Here is an 11,016-nt window from a genome sequence, read left to right as displayed (position 1 = left end):
AGATTATTAACACTCCGGTGGTTGTTCTGTGGATGACGGTCAATAACACAAGGACCTGCTACAAAATGTTGCCACATGCAGATGGCGCTGTGGCCTAAACCACTGAGCCTCTTGCGCTTGCTGATCAGAAGGTTGGTGGTTTGAATCCCCATGACGGGGTGAGCTCCCGCTGCTCTGTCCCAGCTCCTGCCAACCTACCGGGGTAGCAGTTCGAAAGCATGCCAGTGTAAGGAGATAAATAGGTACCACTGCGGCAGGAAGGTACACAGCATTTCTGTGCGCTCTGGCTTCTGTCACAGTGTCCCTTTGTGCCAAGAGCAGTTTAGTCCTGCTGGCCACATGACTCGGAAAGCTGTCTGTGGACAAACGCCTGCTCCCTTGGCCTGAAAGCGAGATGAGCGCTGCAACCCCATAGTTGCCTTTGACTGGACTTAACCATCCAGGGGTCCTTTACCTTTACTTCCAGTAGGAGTTCAGGACTCTAGCCATATCACCTCCAAGAGACTCCATCAGTCCCAGCTTCTTTTCCAACTGACATTCAATATTCCAGGGCTACTGAATACGCTGAATCCTCATTGGGGGCTGCCAATTATGCCCTTAGGTTGCTTTTCTTTAAAAGTACTCCTACAAACCTCAAAGTATTCCTCAAACCTACAAAACCCTACTAGGGTTTCCTTTAGGGCCATCCTTGCCCCTATGTCTAATCTCTAGAAGGATCCCTATTTCCCGTGCAGCTTGAAATCCAAACAGGCTTGAGAAATTCATTGCGTTAATGAAGGAGGTCATTAATTGCTCTCATTAAAGAAGTGGATTCTTCCCTGAGTGCATTTTAGGATTCCAAAGGGAAGGTTGCCACCCAACAATTACTTAAAGGGATGTAGCTTGGCCATTAAACTTTTATGCGATCAAAGTAAGGGTCAACGTGATATATCTATTATGTTTCCCCCTTTAATGTTATTGAGCTGTTGTTGTTTTTAAATTCCATTTTGTGAGATTAATGTATCTTTGACAGAGCATGGGTGTGAATGATTCTTTTCAGAGCAATGCCAAAACTTATCAGCCTTGTCCGTATCAAACACTCTCAAATTCCGGCCAACAGTGTATAAGTAGTTCAGTACATTATAAAGGGGAATTTGGGCTCCTCTGCATAAGAATTCATATCTTTAGTCGGCAATAATTTCCCCAAATCCTTTTTTAAGTAAGGCTAGACTTCCACCTACTTTTTTTTTTTTTACAATGCCTCTCCAATGTCCTAATAAAAAGTTGATATTTAAGGATGAAAGATGTGGGGATTTATGAAGGACTTCATTTATCATCACACACTTATGAAGTCATATTATACCAAGTCAAACCATTGGTCCATTTAGGCCAGTATTATCTGCTTAGATTGGCAATGGCTCTCCGAGATTGGAAGCGGTCTTCCCCATCATTGCTTCTTGTGATCCTTTGATGAGAAATGCCTGCGATGAGCTACAGACATTCTGCTTGCAAGTCATATGGATCTTCTGCACGCAGATCAATCTTGAGATTTCTACATAAGGCAACATAACAACAACAACAACAACAACAACAACAACAACAACAACAACAATCAATGTGTGCTTCTATGGAGCTACAACCTCATCCCACTTGGAACTGTCAATCTCTGCTTCTAATCAGGAGTTCATGGTGAGTCCTGGATTATAGCTGCAGAGTATGTAAAGTGCAAGTACACAGGTGAAAGAGCACATCTGAAGCAAGGGTTCGGAAATGTAAGTGATGTTAAGAGTTCCCTTGCAATGCAAAGCTTGATTTGGCAAAAGGGCAAGCACAGAAGGGACAGAGTAGGGTAGAGTGGAACAGGAAATGGAAAGCAAAGATGTGGAACAATCCTCAATTTCTCACCTAATACATATTTATGGAATTTGGCTCTTTGTACTGCTCTGAGCAAAAACTTTTATTTCTCACTATGTTACAGGCTATCAAAAGTGAAGGGGGGGGGAGAGAAAAGAATGGGGTCAATGAAACTTTTCTCCATTAAGCTCTGGAATGATTAGTCATAGTGAGGGACAAAGAAGTGTTAAGTACCAATAACTTTTTCACAACATTCTGGAAAGTGTGTGTGGCGAGGTTACCCGGTAAAGGCCCCCAGACGTTTCACGGTCTATTGACCCAGTACCTCCCGCGTCTATATTCTTCCTTGCTGCCACCAAGCAGTAAGTCTGCGTACTGGTACACATATATTGGATTCCAGTCAGATGAAAGGTAAACCAAACAATTAAGTTTATTTAGGAGATGATCTTACAAGTATATAAACTCTTCATGGTTTCTCAGGTACTTTTGCCCAGGTGGCACTGTGGGTTAAACCACAGAGTCTAGGGCTTGCTGATCAGAAGGTCGGCAGTTTGAATCCCTGCAACGGTTGCTCGGTCCCAGCTCCTGCCCACCTAGCAGCTCGAAAGCACATCAAAGTGCAAGTAGATAAATAGGGACATCTCTGGCGGGAAGGTAAATGGCGTTTCCGTGTGCTGCTCTGGTTTGCCAGTAGCAGCTTTGTCATGCTGGCCACATGACCCAGAAGCTGTCTGCGGACAAACGCCGGCTCCCTCGACCTATAAAGCGAGATGAGCGCCGCAACCCCAGAGTCGGACACGACGGACCTGATGGTCAGGGGCCCCTTTACCTTTACCTTTAACCTTTAGTACTAGTTCCCCCCTTTTCCTCCCTAACTGAAGTTCCCTTCTTATTACTATCTCAGACTCAACACCACAGCTCACCTCACTAGCTTCTCCAACCCTCTCTCTATCTCAAATCCTCTCCACCTCACTCATCAACTACTCCCTTCTGACTGACTGCTTCTCCCTATATACCCCTGCTTCTGCCTGGAGAGCTCCTATTGGCTATCCACCTCCCATACAACTTAACTCTTGCTGGTCCCCTAGAGGTGAAACGCCACAGTGGGAAATAAGTTTTTTGTGGGTGTTAGAGACCTAAGGAACAGAATTCACCAAAACTGAATCCCACAAACATCCCTAAGTAATCACTGGCTCAAGTCCTTCTTTTTCTTTATTAAAAACATGTGCATTTCATTTTCATTTTATTTTTTTGCAGCAGTACCCGGTGAATTTACTGAAACCAAGGTCATTTGTCATCCAGGATGGTGAAGAATTTTAATTCAGTTCACATTCTTAACCAATATGCACTTGCTGAAATAAGAGGCAAACTGAAACACAGTCATCTTTCAACATTCGTACTTTTCCAAATTTTGCAATGCAGTTCTCCAGCCAAGTAATGTGTGCAGAAATCCACATATCTGGGTATAATGTGTATATGAATATTAGTGAATTCAACAGAGAGAAATGCAAAAAAAATGTGTCTATTAGGAGAAATTCATAGGGAAATACTGATGAATTTTCATAAGGACTGTGAAGAACTGAGCTTAAAATTGGAAAAAGTACCAGACTGAGATAAACAGATATTTCTATCTTCACCCATCCCTTTTTGCCATATAAACTACCCTGGGTAGTATATAGCTACATATTTTCAGATCGATCCATACTAGATTTCCCACCACTTTTGATGTTATGATTACCAAATACGGAGGATGGAAAGGGGGGGGGGGTGATTTAATATCTATTGTGTTTCCGTGTAACTTTTTCATTGACCTTCAATGGCGTAAAGTAGCCAGGCCCTTAATTTTATGTTTTCGGCGAAAGCTGCACAAAAAATGACAGGTTATTTAGCTTGAAGAATGTCTTTTTTTCCCAAGCCCTGGCAATCTTTCAAATGCTACTGAGGCATCAAATGCTATCATTCATTCTCTGTTATGATCCATGACTGACAGAGTCCTCAACATATAAACTGTTAAGTTCAATCATGAATGGTTGTCCCATTGATGTACAGTTGTCACAGTGGATGTTTGATGTGTGTGCACGAGGAGGGGAGCACAAAGCTCACTCTCATGGTGAATTTAGCAGATAGGCCATTTTCCATTGGAATAAATATGTAGTTGGAAAGAAGAATATTGTGGGACTCTTTGAACCATCATGCTCAATGGTGTTAATTCTGAGAGGCCCAGGAGCCAAATGTCCATTTGAGGGGGCCCTTCCTTCTCATTGCATAATGTATCGATCCATTCCAATCTTCAAGTGGCGTAAGAATCCAGGGGTACCAGGCATCCTTACCAGAATCAGTGTTTCCATCTTGAACCAAAATAGAGAAGTACAGCATGCAGTCAGCAACAGAGAGGCTTGCATTTCTCTCAGACACCTGGAAGCAGTCGGCTCTCAACTCTCCCCCCCCCCTTCTTGACAATGAAAGGAATGCAGCCAAGCCATTAGCAGAGGGCAGGCTGGAGAGAAACCAACTCTATCAAGAAGCCCAGGCAGGCTCAGAAGGCATTTCTTCACCGGAAGAGGAGGCAGCTAACCCCAAGAGCCCCAGGAGTAGACGAATGGGGAAGGTATTAGACAGAAAACAAACCCAGAAACGTAAGGTTCATAGGTTCAGGATGTTCTGCAGAAGCAGGAAACACTCTTCAGAAGGGTCAACTGAATCGTAAGACACGGACGCTAGGCTACAGCGTCAGAGGTGAATTGTTTGCTTTGCAATAAATCTTCAAGCTAATTATGACTTGCATGTTGTGTTATCAAGCTTGGGCTCCTGACAGTTTACTTTTGGAACAATGAGGCACAGTGGAGTCTGTGGTGTCCTTATGATATGGTTCATGTCAGGCAGCGGAGGATCCAACCCACACGGCCAGTTGCCAGGAATGGATGAGACAAGGAAAAGTCCTCACAAACTGCTTTTTATTCAATATTCACAGAGAGAGGCTTGGAAAGGCAGCCTCTTGGAATAATGGTGTTGCCCCGAGTGAGTCTCCACCCCCTTCCTCTCTCATGCGTCACAGCTATGGGTGCTGAAAAATGCCCTCTGCCTTCGAGCTCTTTGCTCTCCTACTTTCAATGCTTGCCGGGTTCTGGGAAAGGGGGGTCTGGAATGCTTTCTAAAGACATAGTGTCCATCAGCTGTCCCCCTCTAGTGTTTCTTCCTCCTCTCCCATTTCCCAGCTTTTCCCCTCGTCTGCCTCTGAGCTGTGATCTTCCTGTTGTAATTCTGAACTGTCTTCTTCTTCTCTGGAAGGGTCAGGCTGGGGAGGCAGTCTCCACCATTCCTCCTCTGCCCAGTCCCTGACAGTTTATTTACGCATATATACAATCTGAACCTAGATAGAGTGCAGAGCAATTCCCATCTCAAGAGGGTCCTGTTCCTCCCATTGCTGTAGCCTTGGATTCCAAGAGATGTCTGACCCTGTCTGCAGCATAAAACAGACTGGTGGCCTTGTGCTCTGCTTCCACCTTCCAGCATGCAAAAGGGACACTTTTTCCTTCACTTACCTCATCGCCCACAGAAACTCCGGCCGTTTGTCTCTGCTAACTATCACTCTTTCCAGGGAGGGGTTTTCCCATTTTCTGTCTGGCCCAGAAAGTCTTTGTTAATAGCTTTCTTAATGAGTTAATGACTGGCCATCATCAGCCTTTGTTTTTCCAATGACTCCCATCCAGGCAGCTCTGCCAAACTGGCCTGGCTGGTTAGCATAAACCAAATCCAGCGGTTTCTTCATTTGGCTCAATTTAACGAAACCTTAATTAATTCTGACTTTTACTAATTCCAGGACTTTCACCCACAGACTCAGGCCACTGAAACTTATAACAATATAATCCTTTCTCAACCCATCTATATTTGACATCAGGAGGTTTAGGTTTTCGGTTCTAAAACTGAAAGATTAAATATCGCCATATTGCATCCACTTGCAATGTACAGCATTCCTTCAGTCCTCCCCCCCCCCAGTTAACTTATTGTTTTTATTATTTAAAATCAACAACATGTGCAATAACAACATTATGGTAGGTTTTGCCTTTAATTTCAGAAGGGAACATTGAGTACCACAAATAGGTTTGGAGAGAGATGAAAAGGGTTACTCTGACCATTGTGTGGGTTTTGTTATAATCCCTGCAAATACCCATTGTTCATTCCAAATATTCTCCCCTAAGCTATATCTGGAGGTGAGGGAAGAGGATGTTTAAATCTGCAAATTGTCAGGACTGAAATAAAATTAAACCTCTTATTATCAACCATAAATTCTTGTGGTGTATAAGTCCTACCTAAAATTGGATTCTTTTTTCAGTTCAGAGCTTGCCAAACAATTCAGCTTCTAAAACTTAATTTTACTATGCAATATTATGTACACTTACATGGGAACATGCCCCACTGAAATCAGTGTAAGCCATTTCTGAGTAAATAAGAGTAGGATTGCAGTATTAGTCTGTGGTTTTTGCCTCATATCACTTAATCAATGATCAATATAATTACATAACATAATTTATTTTAATCTGTGAGAGAGTGAAAACATTTCACAGGGAAGAAATATATATATATATATATATGGGGTTGAATCGCCAACACTTTTACCATAAGCATTTACATTTCTCCTTGTCTGGCAACAAACTTTTATTTACTAAACGTGCTGTTTATTTGAGCAAGGTGTTTTCCCTCTGATACTGCATACCAGGTAGTAATTATAGTATTGTGGAAGAGCACTATTCAAGGTGAATTCGTATAAATGAGTAATTTCTCTCAGGCTTTGAGGAATACATGTTGATGACTCATAGCTCTCAGTGACATTACCATAAAAACAGTTAGGGGATTGACATTTCATGAATGCAGCTCAGAAAAGCAAAAATTATATATATATATATATATATATATATATATATATATATATATATAATTTTAGGAATTTCTATCTCAAAAGAAGCTTGTAATCTACAGTATGTTGTAATTTTATTGTGACGAGCGACTTTCAGAGGCCTATTGACTGAGCCCATGTGATGTCATATTCATGAGACTTCACCTTTACAGAATAAAGCTGTCATATGCCTTCCAAGTCCAGCTTCTGTGAAGGAAAAATATCACTTTAGCTACAGTGAAAAGAATTTCAGTCATACAGTCATTGATGTCGTCTACTGGGCTAACTTCAAGGGGCTGGTTTGGATGTCATGGGGCAAAGTGCCCTGCTCACACTATTTACAAATCATTAGGTGGTAGCATACAGGATGTGGAAAAATAAACAGCCCCTATGCAAAACCAGACTATTCTCATCCCCATAGTTCTAGTTAGCTCTAGGTAGGTAGCTGTGTTGGTCTGCCGAAGAAGAAGAAGAAGAAGAAGAAGAAGAAGAAGAAGAAGGAGGAGGAGGAGGAGGAGGAGGAGGAGGAGGAGGAGGAGGAGGAGGAGGAGGAGAGGGAGAAGAAGAAGAAGAGGAGTTTGGATTTGATATCCTGCTTTATCACTACCTGAAGGAGTCTCAAAGTGGCTAACAATCTCCTTTCCCTTCCTCTCCCACAACAAACACTCTGTGAGGTGAGTGGGGCTGAGAGACTTCAAAGAAGTGTGACTAGCCCAAGGTCACCCAGCAGTTGCATGTGGAGGAGCAGAGACGCGAACCCGGTTCCCCAGATTATGAGTCTACCGCTCTTAACCACTACACCACACTGGCTCTACTACCACTACACCACACTAGTCGAAACAAAAATTTAAAAAATCCTTCCAGTAGCACCTTAGAAACCAACTGAGTTTGTTATTGGTATGAGCTTGTTTGTTATTGGTATCTGAAGAAATCGGGTCCTCCCTAACAAGAGGTCACATGTTGCAGTGGGACCTGGCAACCAGACCCTGTGTTGTGGGTGGGAACATTGGAGTGGCCACAACACCCATTTGGTGGTCCCTCGATCTTGGGAGCAATTGGGCATGAGGGACGCCAGTCAAAGCGATTGAGAGACCACTATTTAAGCTGATGCACATGTCCCTGAGCATCCTCTTTTGGGCTCAGTGCATCGGAACACCTGCCCACCTCTCCTTATATTTAGGGCTTACTCGCATGACCTTGCTATGCCATCGTGTGTCATCTGTCGTTGGGACAGGGGCATGGCAGGAATTTCCCCCACTTGGCTGATCGGCTGGTGCCACTTGGGTTTCGCCTGCCGCACAGCAAATCGTCACAACTTATTAGGTTGCGGATAGGCTCTGGTTCAGGTGGATGGGGTGGCAGGATGCCTAGCCATCCCTATGCGTTGGGTATTCCTTTAAGAAGAAATCCATGGACTCATGGTTGGTCTTCCCCGTGCGGGGTTGTGCCCGGAGCCTGAGTCCAGGGCCCATCTGGGTGGAGGCCTAGCAGGGCTCCTGCTTGCCACTGTCCCAGGTGTTCACCCAAGGCTGACTTACGGTTGGTGCCCAGAATCAACCACTGCCTGCAGGGCTGCAGGTAGCTAGTCGCACCAGAGCCTATGCAACCACTCACTTGATTGTAATCAATAAAGTTGTGGCCTAAATTCTGCCAAAAACCAAACCAAAAATTTGAGTCTTGTCTGAATTTATTTATTCGGGTGGTTAAAAGGTCTCTACATCCAAGTGTGCATGCACACAAAAACTCATACCAATAACAAACTTAGTTGGTCTCTAAGATGCTACTGGAAGATTTTTATTTTATTTTATTCATCCCCATGAAATCCAATAGCTGTTCTGCATTATTTACCAATGGAATATGGAGTTGTCTGCCAAGTGTTCTTATATCCTCGGAAAGATACAAGCCAACGTTTTTCTGTTCTTAGGAGAAAAGAGCGCTGAAGCTCAAGAACAGTCACCGAGGCCAACTCTTTGCTGACTCACTATTTAATATGCAAAGGATTCTATTTATGCACTGCCTTCAGCTTCCCTTTTAGAAAGATGTAAGTGATTTAAGTCATCTTATCAAAGACGTGTCAGGCCCAGATCTTTGCCCTTGCTTGTTGCCATTTCTTTTGGCAAATATGCAATCAGAACCATAGAACCAACGGGGCATATAGCCTTGGAGATCATCTTTCACACACACAGAATCAATAGCAGATACCACCTTCCCATTTCAGGGGCAAGATCCTGTCCCCATAAAGCATTTGTAAATTGATACTTTCTCTACCTCCTGACCCACCTCACCCCTGATATCCTGCAGGCGCCAGCTCCAATGACTTCCTGGCCGTAATGCCAACTTGGTATCCTTCGTGGCGGAATGGTGCCTGATGATGATTCCGGTTCATCATGGGTTAATCTATCACTCCCAGTATAGGCAGGTGTTCCTTGGGAGGCAGAGCTAGATGGCATTCTAAATGGCAGTTGGGAGTCGGCAGTTGTGGGAGTAGAGTGTTAGAGAGGGATGCAGGAGCTGTATTAACAAGTCTGTGATATATGAAAAGAAGATGATGAACTAAGAGGTTAAACAAATGAAACCATAAAGAAATATACATGTTCTCCAGTTAAATAAAGCTTTCATCTATGTTGTGTCAAATTGGATGTTCCTCCTTATTCCAGCAACGTATCTAAACTCAAAAGGGTGGTGACTGGAGAGGGGAGATAAAACTAAGCCTGAGGAGTAGGTGGATAGTTTGCATCTCAAAGTCACGCACAGCGGAGGCAAGTGGAGGGAAAGAGTGTCTTGCAGTGGCTAAAGTGCTGAGGCAACAGCTGCTGAGGTGAGCCTGAGTTGAGAGGGAAACCTTACTGAGGGCACAAGATTGTTCCTGAAACATTTGCCTGGAGTTTTTAAGGATACAGAGCCACGTTATTTGGAAAGCTGGAACTGTACTCCATGTACTAGCAAACCCATATAAAACCAGGGAGTTTATTTGGGAGAAAGAAGGAATAGTGGGTTGTCTGAACAATAACTGTATTCCTTCAGCACACTGTTAGTAATAGAGAAGGGAGGATCATCACACCCTTCACTTTACTTCTGTACACATAAAGTTTCTCTGTGTGGATTCTGTGCTTAGTGCATAGGTACTGGGATCAAAATTGATGAGGCACATGATGCCAGGCATACAGCCAGGAGCCATGTTCCTGCACTTCCTCTGTGTGTTAACTCTTTGCCCAAATAGAATCTACATGGGACTTTGGTCTGATTCCATAAAACTACTCTTCTGTTCTCCAACATTTTCTGGTAGAGTGGGGAAATGTGGCTCTACTTTCTTCCAGATCCTTCTTCTCCTTGGAAATTTGTGTCCCCTCTCTGAGTTTTTCCTAAACCCATTCCTTCTCCAGGATTCCCCTATCATTTGAAAACCTCCCATGTAAAGGACATGATTTTAATATGATGCATGGATTGAAATGATTTTTCCTGAGTTATTTGATTTCAGTCGCCCAATTTCTTGTCTAAAAAGTAACAATAACCCCCTGCCTCCAGCAGCAATTAATATTAAGGATAAAAGCTCCCACCTCTGGTTTGAAACTCAATCTCAGGCGCATCTCTTCCATCTTAGTAAAAATATACAGCCTTTCCAGCAATGTTAAAAGATGCTAGCGTTACGATATCAAAACTCAACTCATCTAATTTTCCATCTACTCTGGTGCATTGATTTGAGATGAATTTTGTTTATCATGGAAAGTCTATCTTTAGATAACACACTGTAAAGTTTTAAATGGGTTGGGTTTTCATTCACCTTGAGGCTCTGAGGGTGAAGGAGATGTGAACCTGGTATAGCAATTATTGATTAGAGGCTGAAAGGAACGACACTGGATAGCCCCAGGAGAGGATAAGCTTGGCTGTATAGATTGTTTTTCTACTGCAATGTTGTCAATAGAGTGGATCTTTTTAAATTCTGACAGGAGCTTCCATAAAACTCATTTAAAGATAAACGTCTCAGAGGTGTGTCTAATTACTCCCCGTTGGTTTTACTCTCTGAAATCCCCTCCTCCACAGATATCACATGCCCACCTGATTGTTTACAACCTGATCCTGGCTCATGATGGCACAGCAAGAGCGAAACTTGGAACATGGGTAGGAACTGGAACTTGGCTCTCAAGAAGAGTTCATCTGCATAGCTTCTTTAGATGATCATTGTTTTCAGCACATCTGAACCAAAGTATGTAGAAGCCTTGTCTGAGGAGCCCTTATGAGACTGCTCGTAGCTCTGTAGTCTTGACAGCTAAGTTCCTGCCTTCAGCATA

The sequence above is a fragment of the Zootoca vivipara genome, chromosome 10 (genome assembly GCF_965207765.1).
Source record: "Zootoca vivipara chromosome 10, rZooViv2.hap1.1, whole genome shotgun sequence".
NCBI classification, from domain to species: Eukaryota; Metazoa; Chordata; class Lepidosauria; order Squamata; family Lacertidae; genus Zootoca; species Zootoca vivipara.
The sequence above is the reverse complement of the archived record's forward strand: the minus strand, read 5'-3'. Positions refer to the sequence as shown.